Raw genomic sequence first — 12,365 nt, 5'->3', positions numbered from 1 at the left:
AAACATCCCTTCCTCTCCTGTCCTCTTTGAGCGTCTGAATTAAGTCATTTTTTTTGGAGGGGGGTGTGGAACGAGCCCCGAGAATTTTGGAGGGGAAGGGGACAAAACCCAGCTCGCAGTCCCCAGCCCTTGGGCCAGACTCCCGCTGCAGCGGCGCCTGGGGCCGGGTTGGAGAGAGGGGAGCCCCGGTGCAGGTGCATCCATTTGCAAACAGAAACCAACACCTTTCCAGCAGGTTCTCCAGCATCTGCTAAACAAAACGAGGGAGAGGGTATTTTTGATGTAAATTCCGAGCAGCTGGGCCCCTGGGTTTTCTCGAGGAAGTAACACCATTTCCTGGAGTCGGCTAACACCGGGAGCCCTGGCAGCCTTGCAGTTTCCTTCCCTGTTTACGGGGAGCCTGCTCGCGCGTGTCACCCCCACGCCTAGTGCCTGCGCACGTCCTCGGGCCGGGCCCCTACCTGGCCGGGCTGGGAAGAAAGCCATTTGCGGGTGCCAGGTGCCCGCACCCCGGGCCGCCCGGCCTGGCAGGGACCGGGCGCTTCGTGCAGCCGCAGTGCGGTGGGTGAGAATGAATCCGATATGAAAATGTCTGAGGCAATAAATTAACACGCAGCAGGGGGGCTGATGGCTCAATCCTGTCTGGTCCAGACTACCTGACACCCATTACTGTTCCAGGAGGTGGGAGCCGGTGCCGGGACTGGAGCGAAAATGAACATTCCCCACAGACGTGGAGCTTTGCCGTGTAGGTGCGTGATGCGATTGTGCAAAGGGGCACCCGGCGCCCCCACGGCCCTGCGAGCCCATCCCAGGCGCCCGGCCCGCAGCCTCCTCTGCTGTCCCCGTTGATTTATTTCACGCCAAAGGAATGCCTTTGACATTAGGAGAAGCAATGGAGAACACGCGGGGCCCTGGTAAGGCCGGTCACGCCTTGGGTAAAACAGAGCCAACACCGGCAGGTGGGTCTGCGTCTTTCGAAGGCGGCTGGGCAGCTGGGCTGGAGGGGACAAAGGAGGAAAGCCTCACAACATTTGCCCCCCTGTGCCGTGCCAGGTCCCCGAACCTAACGGTGTGTCCCCATTCCTGGAAGTCCTTCATCCGCGTGGCATTCTTGGGAACATCGCCGAACCAGGTCTGAATTGTTTTCCTGGAATGAACGGTTGTGAGAGATGCTTTAGGATGCACACCCCCAAGCATGAACCTGGACACAAATTCACATGCAAATTGCGCTGAGTAAAATTTCTCTTCTTGATATTTTGCTTGGAATATTTCATTGCCCGAGGTCTTCAGAGGTAAGATTCTAAAGGACGCGTTACTATTATTTTAAATCAATAAATTGCTTCTGAAATCATATCGTACATGAGCTCAGTCCCCCCACACTTTCAAAGGAAAAAGTGAATTTGAAGAATAACACTCGTTTCACCCCTGAGGGTCAAAAACAATACATTTTTTATAGACACTCCATGTTTATTGTTTGCACAGAATTTCCAGGCTACATAATGAAGCTTGTATTTTGATTTTCCTTTTTAAATATAGATCAGCCCTTCAAATGGATATTGTACAGGTTTAACTATAGAACAAACGTGATCATCTTTCCTGAGAGAAGAGGATGTTGTCTCATACCTTAAGTTTTTGCTTCTAAAAACTGCATAAACTTATATTCACATTAAGTATGTGACTTCTGGGAAAGTTGCTGAATTAAACGGAGTCACAAGATGCTAATAATTTATGTCACCTCTCATTTTAACCATCCCAGGAAATGAGTGTGTATGGTCTTATTTTTTTTTCCATTTTTATTTGCTCAAATAGTTTTCTTATCAGCAATTTGAAAAAATGCTCACAGCTTTTGCCCAAAATATTTTCCAATGCTCATTGTAGCAATTGTAACTTAGCTAGTTAAGTCAGATAATTAAACACACAAAGATAGACCACATTTTTTTTTTTTTTTTTTTTTGCATTTATCCTTTGGAGACTAGAATTTTAGCACAGCTAAAGCTATGCAAATTGGATTCGGTTGCCTGTAGATTTCTTGCTGCATATTAAGACCACTTGCTCTCAATTCACCCCTGCTGAGGGGAACCGTAGCATCTCCTAAAGAATAGAATCATAGAGTATAGCGAGGCCTGATACCTAGAACAACTTCTGCCCCAGGAAGGCTTAGCAACAGCAAGAGAAAAAAAAAAAGTGCTGAGGGCAGGAAGGAGAACATATTTAAAATAACCACATAACTCATAATGGAGCTGGATTAGTCAGAGAGGCGATAAAAATCTCCCTGCTGCGAATACAGAGCACACAACAACATGCATTTCCACAAGAAAAAGAGATAAATACTGCTGATTCCAAGTAATAGGGCTTTTCAAGAGGTTTTACTGCTTAAAAGTTTATAACATTTCGTGCTACCATTTCTTTCTTCAAAGACAGTTTGGAAGAGCATATGTTTACTGGCCACCAATTTGTGTTTAATGTGTCGAATGAACAAAGCCAGACACGGCCTTGTTACCGGGGCTCCTGGATTATCTCAAAAGAGGAAAACGGAGGGGTGGTCTGTGTCCCACCTGCCTCCTGGACCTACCTGGGCCCCACTGAGCAGGCTCCACCTCCTCCCGTCCCTGGGGGTACTGCTGGGTGCAGCCTGCAGCAAGGCGCCAGGGGCCGAGCTATAGCAACTCAACTCAAGGTAGAGTCGGCCGCGGGGGATGAGTCGTGTGCGGGGTGTGAGTGTGACCCTGTGTCACTGCCTCTCCCACATGGCCCTTCTGTTCCCCAGTCTCTGGGCTGGCTTCCCAGAGGCGATGCTGGTCCCAAATAAGACACGGTTTTAGCTGTTGCCATGTCTCTTCATCCTTCCCTCCCGATGGCAACTGTGTTGTGTGATGCCCTAAGGAGGCTTAATATAAATAATAGACGTGGGGTCTCCTTCTGGTTAGATCAAGGCTTTCTACACACACACACACACACACACACACACAGTCCTAACTGACCTGCCGTTAGGTCAGGCTATACGGACCTACGTTGACCTCACCAACTCAATCTTGTGCAATGGACGAGGTCTTTCACACGGACACGTGTGGTCTCTGACTTCTCTCCCTTTCTCGACTTTTCTAGGCATTGTCCAACCATCTGGAGGTTTCCATCAGACCCAGCGTCTCACTGAGAATCTCCTACCATCCCGAGTCTGGGGCGAGAAGGGCCTCGCTGACCCCCGTGTCCCTCGCCGAGAGCGGCGCTACTCAGGGAGCGCTCCAAGAGAAATTTGGATGTGTCACCTGAAACCTCATTCCCAGTCACTGAAATGAGCTCCGCGCCCACGTGGGAAATGTGTGCCTGTCGATCTTTCTGAATACATTTCACGACATTGATTTTAAATACCCCACCATTGTTTTCCTTTGGATTGTATGATTATCACGCTCATTTAGAGGCCCCAGAACTCACATTGTAAAAATCAACTGACTGTTTCTGACTTGCTGATTTTCCATGAAAAACAGGGAAAACTCTAGTGTGTTCGGGAGAAAATGTTTGGATGTGATGTGAACTAAAACGTGCCACTTCAGTGGGCTGTGAAAAGTCTCCACTTATGTGTGTTTAGAGTCCAATTCTCCCCCTAACTTAGGCTCCGAATCCCCACTGATGATGTTACATCCCAAACAAATCCAATTCCACGACTTTTTAAGGAAGGTGTGCTCGGTGTGCTCGGAACAAATAGAATCAAAATACGCTTTGCAGCATCCTGTCCGAAAGGGCTGGCGCCTTGAGGAAATGCTGGATGGCTCGGGAAAAACGGAGGGCCCTTTAGCTTTCCATGCTTAATTTATTTAGACCTATCGCTCTTTGAAAATCTCCTCCATAAAGTTGGGTCTCATCAGGCGCAGTGCACGCTGCGGACTAGCCTGGCCCCAAAGTGGCCCACGCTGAAAATAACAAGCCAGCCGGTTAATAAGGCCCCGTGTTCCCACTTCTGTGTTCCTGCTTTATGTGCATGTAACTCACTTTAAAGACAATAGATCCTCCTAACACAGGGCGAGAGGCTTGGAGGAGCCGGTCTGGACTGAGCGCCAACCACGGGACACAGTTCCGGGTTCGCGTCCCTTCCAGAATATTCTAGGAGATGTGGGCTCATCGAGATGCACGCCTGAGTCTGTGTTTCTGAAATCGAATTCCATTCTTCCCCAGGACTTGCTCAGAAAAATCCTGAGAGGAAGTGTGGGAGGAAACACAGCGACGGGGAGACGAGGAGGTGAGCCTTGGAAACCCATCCCCGTCGGGGGCCCGGTGTCTCCGGCCTCTCCAGCTTCCAGTCTCATTTCCCTTCACGTTTTAAGTACGGGTGGGTGCTCGGGGCCCCGCACCAGCGCCGGCAGCTTGCAGATGCAGATGTGCTCGGTGTCTGAGGCCGTGAAGTTGGTAAACTAGCTGTTCACAGGCTGCAGGGAGTAGGTGATTCTCCGCAGGCAGCGCACATATTACAGCCTTCCTTATATAGTGCTTGCTCTCCAAATTTCCTTTACACTTTGTTTACTATATATTCCAATAGTGTAATATTAAACAAAAACAGTGTGTCCTACGCCAGAATGATTGATTACCGCACCGTCACAAGGTCACCTCCTAGGGACAGGCTGGGTGCAGGAGAGGCTGTCTGACTCGTACAGTTAACACTATATCCGCATTGTATGAATGTCACCAGCAATCCAGTGATTTATTGCTTGGAAGGCTCTGTTCAATTTTTTCTGCCTGACCAAATTGCACATTTTCTAGAAAAAGAAGCAAAAATATTTCAGCACATGGATTACCTCACTCCTCATTTTCCCCACTAGGATCCGTGCACATTTGCAGCGATCCTGATGATCAAAACCTCTTCTTCTCTGGCTCCTTTTCCCCCTTCTGCAAGATATTTGGGAAAAAAAAAAAAAAAAAAAGATTATCCCACTAATGAAAAGGTGCAGCAGGAGATTAAGGGCTTTTTAATCAGATTTTGGTAACATCTGTGGGCCAGGAGTAAGGGCAGCTGTATGTTCTGTTTCTTAATTTTAGCTAGATTTACCTTGGATATAAAATTGTTAGCCTCGGGGAAAATTGCATAGGGGTTGGGAGGGGGACATGGTCTTCGAGAAGACTACATGACCAAAACTGTTTCAAAACACAGCAAGATAAGCCTCTCTTGCTCCAGAGGGTTTTTTCCTTCCTTTCCCGGGAAAGATGTACAAATAACTAAGGAAGCGTTTCTGTCAGAGACGGTTCAGCCAACCTGAGCACAGAGATCTCTGGGCGCGGGGGCTCGCCGCCTGGGCTGGGCCTGCAGAGGGTCTCCCTCACAATTTATTCAGGGGTTTAGGGTTTCTCGGGGTTGTTTCTCCCTCTCAGCCACCACTTAACAGAACTTGGCTGAGCCCCCAGGGTTCTGCTCACATTCTGTGTAAATGTAGATGAAACAGAGAGAATAGATAGTCTAGTATAGGTGCCAGTAGAGTTTTAAATTAATTTGCCTTTTTTTTTTTTTTTTTTTTTTTACTTTGGATTGTGTTTTTGTCCTTTCCCTGGAAGCTATATGGGCTTTGAATACTTTGCATGGCAACTCATGGGAGAAGTCTCTCCGGTGTGTGTGCTGGTCGTGGGTTATTTTTTACTCTTAGAGCTGGATACTCTGAATATTCTGGATTAGGAAAAGAGATCAGACAAGATGTAAGCATTTTTTTGAGGTTTTTCCCAAATTTAACAGACTGCTGAGAAGTCTCTGTGAGGTGTCATTCGTGTGTCAGTGCTTAGCTCTGTTCAATTTTATATGGTGGGGAGGAAAAGTGTCAGTGGCAGAAAAATAGAAAATATGGAAGAGAGTAAATTTTTCAGCGGTAAAGGAAAATTCTCACCAGAAACACCCTAAAAAAAGTCCTAAGTTGAGGGGCTCCTGGGTGGCTCAGTCCGACTCTTGATTTCAGCTCAGGTCATGATCTCAGAGTTATGGGGTTGAGTCCCACCTCAGGCTCTGCACCCATGGGGGAGCCTGCTTAAGGATTCACCCTCTGCCCCTGCCCTGACCCTCCCCCCCAAAAAAAGTCCTAAATTGAGTCTACTTTAAATATAAACATAAGATTCTAGAGTATTTTTGTCTTTCATTGCTTCTTATTGACCGACAAGCTTTTAAAAATCACAAAGTAACTAGTCAAGAACGATTTCACAAAAATATTCCCCAGCCAGCGAATTCTGTAGTGTTAAAATTAATATTTTGTCATCTTTCACAGGTCTTTCCTCTCTCTGGGCAGGAGCTGTTGTTTGTCAGGATGACAACTCTGCATAAGAAGAGCCCACAGTTGCCTGGACCTACAAACTGCCTGAAAGGCTCCAACAGAAAATGGGCTAAAAATCTTGTGGGGACTGACCTTATATCAGTGTTTTTGTGCAGCAGACAGTCTCTTGATAATGTTTGGGAAATTTTTACCATATCTGCATTTTGTCAAATGGTCCAAGCTTCTCCCCACCACACATATAAAGACTCCTTAAGGGACAGAACCAATTACCACTGGAAAAGCCCCCAGATCGATGGTGTATATGACACACTCTTGAAAACCAAGGGTGCTGGTTACTCAGGACCCATTGGCATGTATTCAGGTAACAGCACACTCTCCTCATTTCCCTTCCTGGGACTGAAGTCTGTAGTATTTCCCTCAAGGAGACTGAATCCACCCAAAAGACATAAAAAAAAAAAAAAAAGACAGGGAAAAAAAAAAACAGTTCTCAAACAGGAAGACTGCCAGTTGTAAAAAAAATAAATAAACAAATTTTAAAAATTGATAAAATAATAGACATAATAGGAAAGGCTCAAACCTGAAAGTGACAAGTTTACATGAAGTTCCTGAGACCATTTACCCAACTCCATTGTGAAAGATTACTAGTTTCGAGCAACAGGATCTTTACAGAACATGGTATTTCGGTGCCACTGTCTACTTAAGAGAGTTCCTATGAAATCACAATTCGTGTGGGGTCCTAACTCAGTGGAAGGAAATCAATGCAACGCATCTTCCTGGGACTTTTGTGTCCAAATGTCAATAAGCGTCCTCATGGCCTGGCTCAGGTCGTGTCTGTGTTCCGAGACTTTGGGGCACTTCTCTTCACCTCTTGTGAGCTTTGACACTTTACTCTGATACTTTAGATTCAAACCATACAAAGAGGTCTCCCTTCATTCATCCTTAACGTTTAAAAACACACAAAAGAAAACTTTTATCTTTGAGGCATTACCACAAGGCCCATGTTCTTGAGACTTTCCATTTCAAAATAAAATTTTAAAAAATCATATGAACCATCTGCTGTATATTGATAGTTAATGTTTTTTCCCCCTGATCGGTAAAGCCCAATAAGAAAAAGAAAGTTTTTCAGAAAAGATTCTTTTTCAAAAAAGAATCATGTTTGATTCATCACCAAACATCTCAAAGAAATAAAAGGGAAGTCTAAAAGGAGCTTCTCTGCAGCCAAGAAGGAATGCACCAGATTTGACCCTTTTTTTTTTTTTTTACTTTTTCTTTCTTTTTTTTTCCCCCTTGTCACTTGGTACATGATACTGCTTTTGCTCTTTTACTTTCTGGTAAAAGAGAAAGTCACAGACCCCACCCAGCGTAGCTCTCATCCATCCTCCATCCATCTACCTGGTGATTAATAAACAATGTGGCTTATTCTGTTTCTATGGGGATGGAAATCATGACTTTCTAATTTGTTCTTACAAATTTGTTCTCGTTGAACTCACAGCCCAGTTTGGTGGCATCTTAGTGGTAATCAGGGGACAGTACATAGTAAAGAGACACAGAGAAGCTGACGGGAACAGATTTACACTGAGGGTTCAGTCATATGCTAGAGAAATGGAGTCTCGTCGGGGCACCACAACCCTGCAGAACGAGTGTCGCAGGTCTCTATGAGTTTTCATCTATAGATTTAAATGTATACATCCATTTTTTTTCTTTTTAAAAGCCCCAGGCCACATGTACTAACAATTCAGATTGTGTTAAGCAAAAAAAAGAAAACTCCTTCTCACTCTGCGCATGTACACACACGCACACACACATGCAAATGCAAAGCAAGAAAGCCAACAACATCCGAAGAATGCTACAAGAACACAAAAGGTCTAGATTTCTCCTCACCAAGAAATACCCTCTTGTTTCCCAAAGATGGGGACTCAGGATGTTTTTCAGGCCCACAAAGAAGGGCCATTCCCTCTGACAGGCAGTGTCTCTGAGCCTGCACAATACTTTCAAACGTTCCCAGGAGCTCTCTGCACTTGTGAATGGCTAGCTGGCATTCTCGGCTGGCTGTCTCTTTCATTCCCCTCTGCTTTGAACACAGAAGGTAATGCATTTTTTTTCAATGTTTCCCAGAAGTAGTAGTCCCTACCCAAATGTATACGGTGGCGCTGGATCATAGGTGGATACCGATTGGTCGTTGCTGGGACACCATTCCTAGAAGTCCCAGGCACTGTGTCTAAGAATAATGTCAGTACATTGCAGACCCTACGGGTGCCCGTGGGCAAGATGGGTATTTTGGGATCTCAGATGGCATGGGTAATTCTGGGGCTTCTTGCAGGAGACAGGTAACTGCTATGATAACGCTGTTTTCCACTCTTTATTAAGACATGCCAGAGGAGCACTGCTAATTAAATAAACGTGAGATGAACAAGGCAACAAGAATAAATCACGAGCTATTTTGAAATAATAAAAAAAAAAAAACAGCCAAAGGAAGTTGGTCGCAATACAGAAACATGAAACCGTATTTAAATGATTTTGGATTTTGTTCTAGAAGTCAGGTGCTCAGTAATCACGTAATTCCTCATTTCCATCGAATTCCTCAAGGTTCCTCTTCAGGAAAGGAGAAGAAATAAAAACACCACGGCTTAAATAATTTAAGTGGAGACATGTCTAAGGATGCGATGTGACAAAATGTCTGTAGGTCTAGCCCAGCCACCTCTTGAAGGAATATATCAACGTTTTCAAAAATTATCTCAGCACTCTAGAAAACGTTAACGCTTTTTTAATTACAAGGTTTATGTCGCTTGGTGAAATTTTAATGTAATGAAACATTCAGCTGGACCTTGTGCTGGATGTAAAAGAAAATTATTCATTGAAAATCAGACCATAGGCCACCTACTGTTTTTTTTAACAAATGGTTGAACTATCACGGGGTTACAGAACTTAACATGTAAATTGCACTAGAACTTATAATTTCTGATTCAAATCCCTGAAGACTGCCATTTAAGTCAAATATATGAGTGAAATTTTGCTTCTGTGCCATAATAATGCAGGGAAATGGTCAAAAATCTGAACATATCTAGGGTAATTATTAACCCAATAATAATGTATTTTTAGTTATTTAATCAAAGGTATAAAAATTATTAATGTCAAATTCTTCTTATAAAAACGAAGTTTTAAACACCAGCATTTAATTTCAAGGGTGACAATGCTAAATCTAACCCATTAGGGGAATTTCTTGCAAAGCCAAGTAGCATAAGCGAGAGAGAAAGATTGCTGCTCATTTTTCAGGTCATTACTAGGAAGTAGCAGAAAAGGACAATTTTTCTCCAAAATGATCTTGAACTAATTTTTAACATTAACTGAAATTGATCAATCTTCCGTAAGCTCAACTTGATCTATGGGCTAGGACAAAAACCACGAGGCAAATCGCACGGAAATCCCATGCTTCCCAGGTAAACACGGCAGGAGGCATGTGGCACCAGGCATTTCTGCCCCATGCTGGCCGCGTCCTATTGTTTTCTATTTTGTGCTGCAGGGAAATCTGAAAGGTGACTTTATGTCACCTGGTAACAGTAATAGATTTTTTTTCCCCTTTTGCTCTCATCTCCTGAATGTTAAAAACCTATTGGTAATATAGAAATTTCAATTTTCACATCATCTGCGCTAAGGAGGTTCCGTTATCCATGAGCTCCTGCATTTTTGTGCTCCTAGGGCCCCTCTTCATCCTCGTGTATGTCCCTGGGACAAAGTTCTTGCATTTCCATTGAAAATACAGAAATCTCACCGTCTCTCCACTCTGACCGCCTATACCCCAAGGTACTACGAAGTAATATTTTATTTTTGCAGCCATGAGGTGTAAATGTATGTCACTTCACCCTGTCTCCCCCACTTTTTGGTGGTCAGTAGGACCAGCCGGAGCTGAACTCTGGTGTCCCCGGGGAAAACGAAATCTGTTCACAGTGGCTGGAAGAACAGAATAGGAAGGAGGGTCCCCAAAGTCTCCATCGACCAAATGACTCAAACTCCTTCCGCATCCAGCTTATCCACGGAACCCCCCACCCCCAGCAGAAAGTGACAAGATTGAGATATCTTTGGGCTTTTCTTGCTGGTTGTCTGAAAAAAAAAAAAAATGTGCAATTGAAACAGAGAAATAAACAGGAAAAAAAAAAAAAAAAAAAAGAAGAGAGTTCCAGGAAAGAATCTGAATAAGCTAACAATGGGGAGCCAGCCCCTAAATATCCAAAGGCCATCTCACTGCCTAGATTCAAAGGAATAAAGTGACACCTGTAAAGAGAGTGACAGTCATCACAGCATCCTGCAGGCATCCTTCCTTAAAGACACAGAAGCTCTTGGGAGGAGCCTGAGCTCCTCTTTCCACTCCCCCCTGTACACACACACACACACACACACACACACACACTCTCACACACGTGCTACCTCTAAGCTACTCCTACGCTGTGCCCCTCCTGGAATCCCATCGCTGGGTGTGCTCCTCACTGAGAGCCTCGGGTGTCAAAGAGCTGGGATCTCCCCCCACCACCCCAGCCCTGAAGCCGCTCCCCGCCTCCCCGCTCGTGTGGATCCCAGCAGCCCTCGAATCCACGCCCTGTCACTGCTCTTTCATCCCTATCTAAGATGATCGGTCAGCTTCGTGCCACCACCTGCCTTTTCGATCCAGTGCCAACTGCAGTAGGAAAACCTGTCAGTCGTGCACCACTTCCATTTAGACAGAGTCTCATTAACACCTCTCTTTCCTCTGGCTACCTGCCACCACAATTTAAGGAGACTGTGTTCCTAAACATACACAAGAAAAAAAAAATCAAAACTCTGTGGAAATACAGTTGTGGGTCTGTCTGACCTCAGCTCGCAGGTACTGAGCCATTTGGAGCAACGTCTAGCCGAGGTATTTCAATTTAGACAGGTTCGTGCCTGACACCTGGACACAAAATTCTCAGTGAACCGCCACCGTCGATTAATTTTTAAAACATGTTCCTATAATGACCAGTTTCTATGAATTTTCTAATCTACTAGAGGGACATAGGTCTGGAGCAGGGAAACTCCTCTCGGGTATAATAAGCAGCGACTGTGGACACATCAGGTCGGTTGTAGAGGACAGTATATTGTCCCGGGAAGGGGCCTGACACAGGCTGACAGTGCCACAGGGTCCTGCTGCATGCCCCAACCCTGATTCTTTGGTCATGGACATCCCTGGGTTTGCAGAGGCCATTACCTTTACCAGGTGCCCAAATGCCTCTTGGACAATATGTGCAGAGGGGGAGCCGCATCGGCGCATCCTCATGGAGAAGGGTGATCTCTGGATGTGGCATCCATCTGCCACGTGGCAGGAAACACCTTCCTTCCCCGGGTACACCCAGTAGGAACCAACACGTGTGCAGGTCTGATTATCGTAGGAAGGCACCCTTTGAACCAGTCCTAAAGTAGCAATAGTCTCATCATGGTTCCATGGCTCTTAAGACCACACCAGCCCATATTTCTTGAACTTTTCATTTTCTACTTATCTGGCGACCAAGATTGAGTTTGTCTTGGCTTTTCTGCACTGTCCTCATGCCCGTGTCTCTGTGAGGGAAGGAGGAATCTGTCCAGCCGAATGAGGACCATGAAACACTGCCATTGCCTTGAGCGCATCCTCACAGCAGGACAGGCTGGGGCACATTCAGCTTCAATATGGCAGACTGGGCAGGAGGCCGGGCGCCATTTGTACTGAATGTACTGGAAGCCTTGACCACCGGGGCCAGCCACTCGTTAGATGGAGCCACATGGCTTGGCTAAACCTCTTGTGTGCCCAGCCAGTGACAACCAGTTAGCTGCCAAACAAAGGAGTGATTGTGGCCTCCCATTCTCCATGCCCTCTTGCACCCGTGCATCTGTGCTCTAGACCAACCGCGCTCTCCCACAATCCCCGTTTAGCTTTTCTTTATTTCTCACTAGACTATGAGCCCCTCCCAGCCATACTATAGCTTCAGAGCCTGCCACAGCATGAATGCTGCTTTTGAGGGACCCACCATTGATTTGGAGAGACATAGTCACACAGATGATGCACAAATGCCACAGTAGCTGAACTGGATTCCTGTGATGGGCCAGAAGAGTCAGGGAGACACAGGAAGGAAAGTGGGGTGGGCC

The 12,365-nt window shown here is 45.6% G+C and overlaps 1 long non-coding RNA gene across 1 annotated transcript; it reads left to right on the top strand.

Annotated features, from left to right (window-relative positions):
• The first annotated feature begins 442 nt into the window (after window positions 1-442).
• LOC144300757 (uncharacterized) lies at window positions 443-7,282 on the top strand. The gene is made up of 4 exons (XR_013367535.1): window positions 443-561; window positions 679-1,292; window positions 3,106-4,234; window positions 6,234-7,282. It is a non-coding gene; the product is annotated as an uncharacterized LOC144300757 (long non-coding RNA).
• The last annotated feature ends 5,083 nt before the right edge of the window (window positions 7,283-12,365 follow it).

Source organism: Canis aureus, chromosome 29 (assembly GCF_053574225.1).
Source record: "Canis aureus isolate CA01 chromosome 29, VMU_Caureus_v.1.0, whole genome shotgun sequence".
NCBI classification, from domain to species: Eukaryota; Metazoa; Chordata; class Mammalia; order Carnivora; family Canidae; genus Canis; species Canis aureus.
Note: the sequence above shows the minus strand (reverse complement) of the source record. Positions and strands in the feature narration are given on the sequence as shown.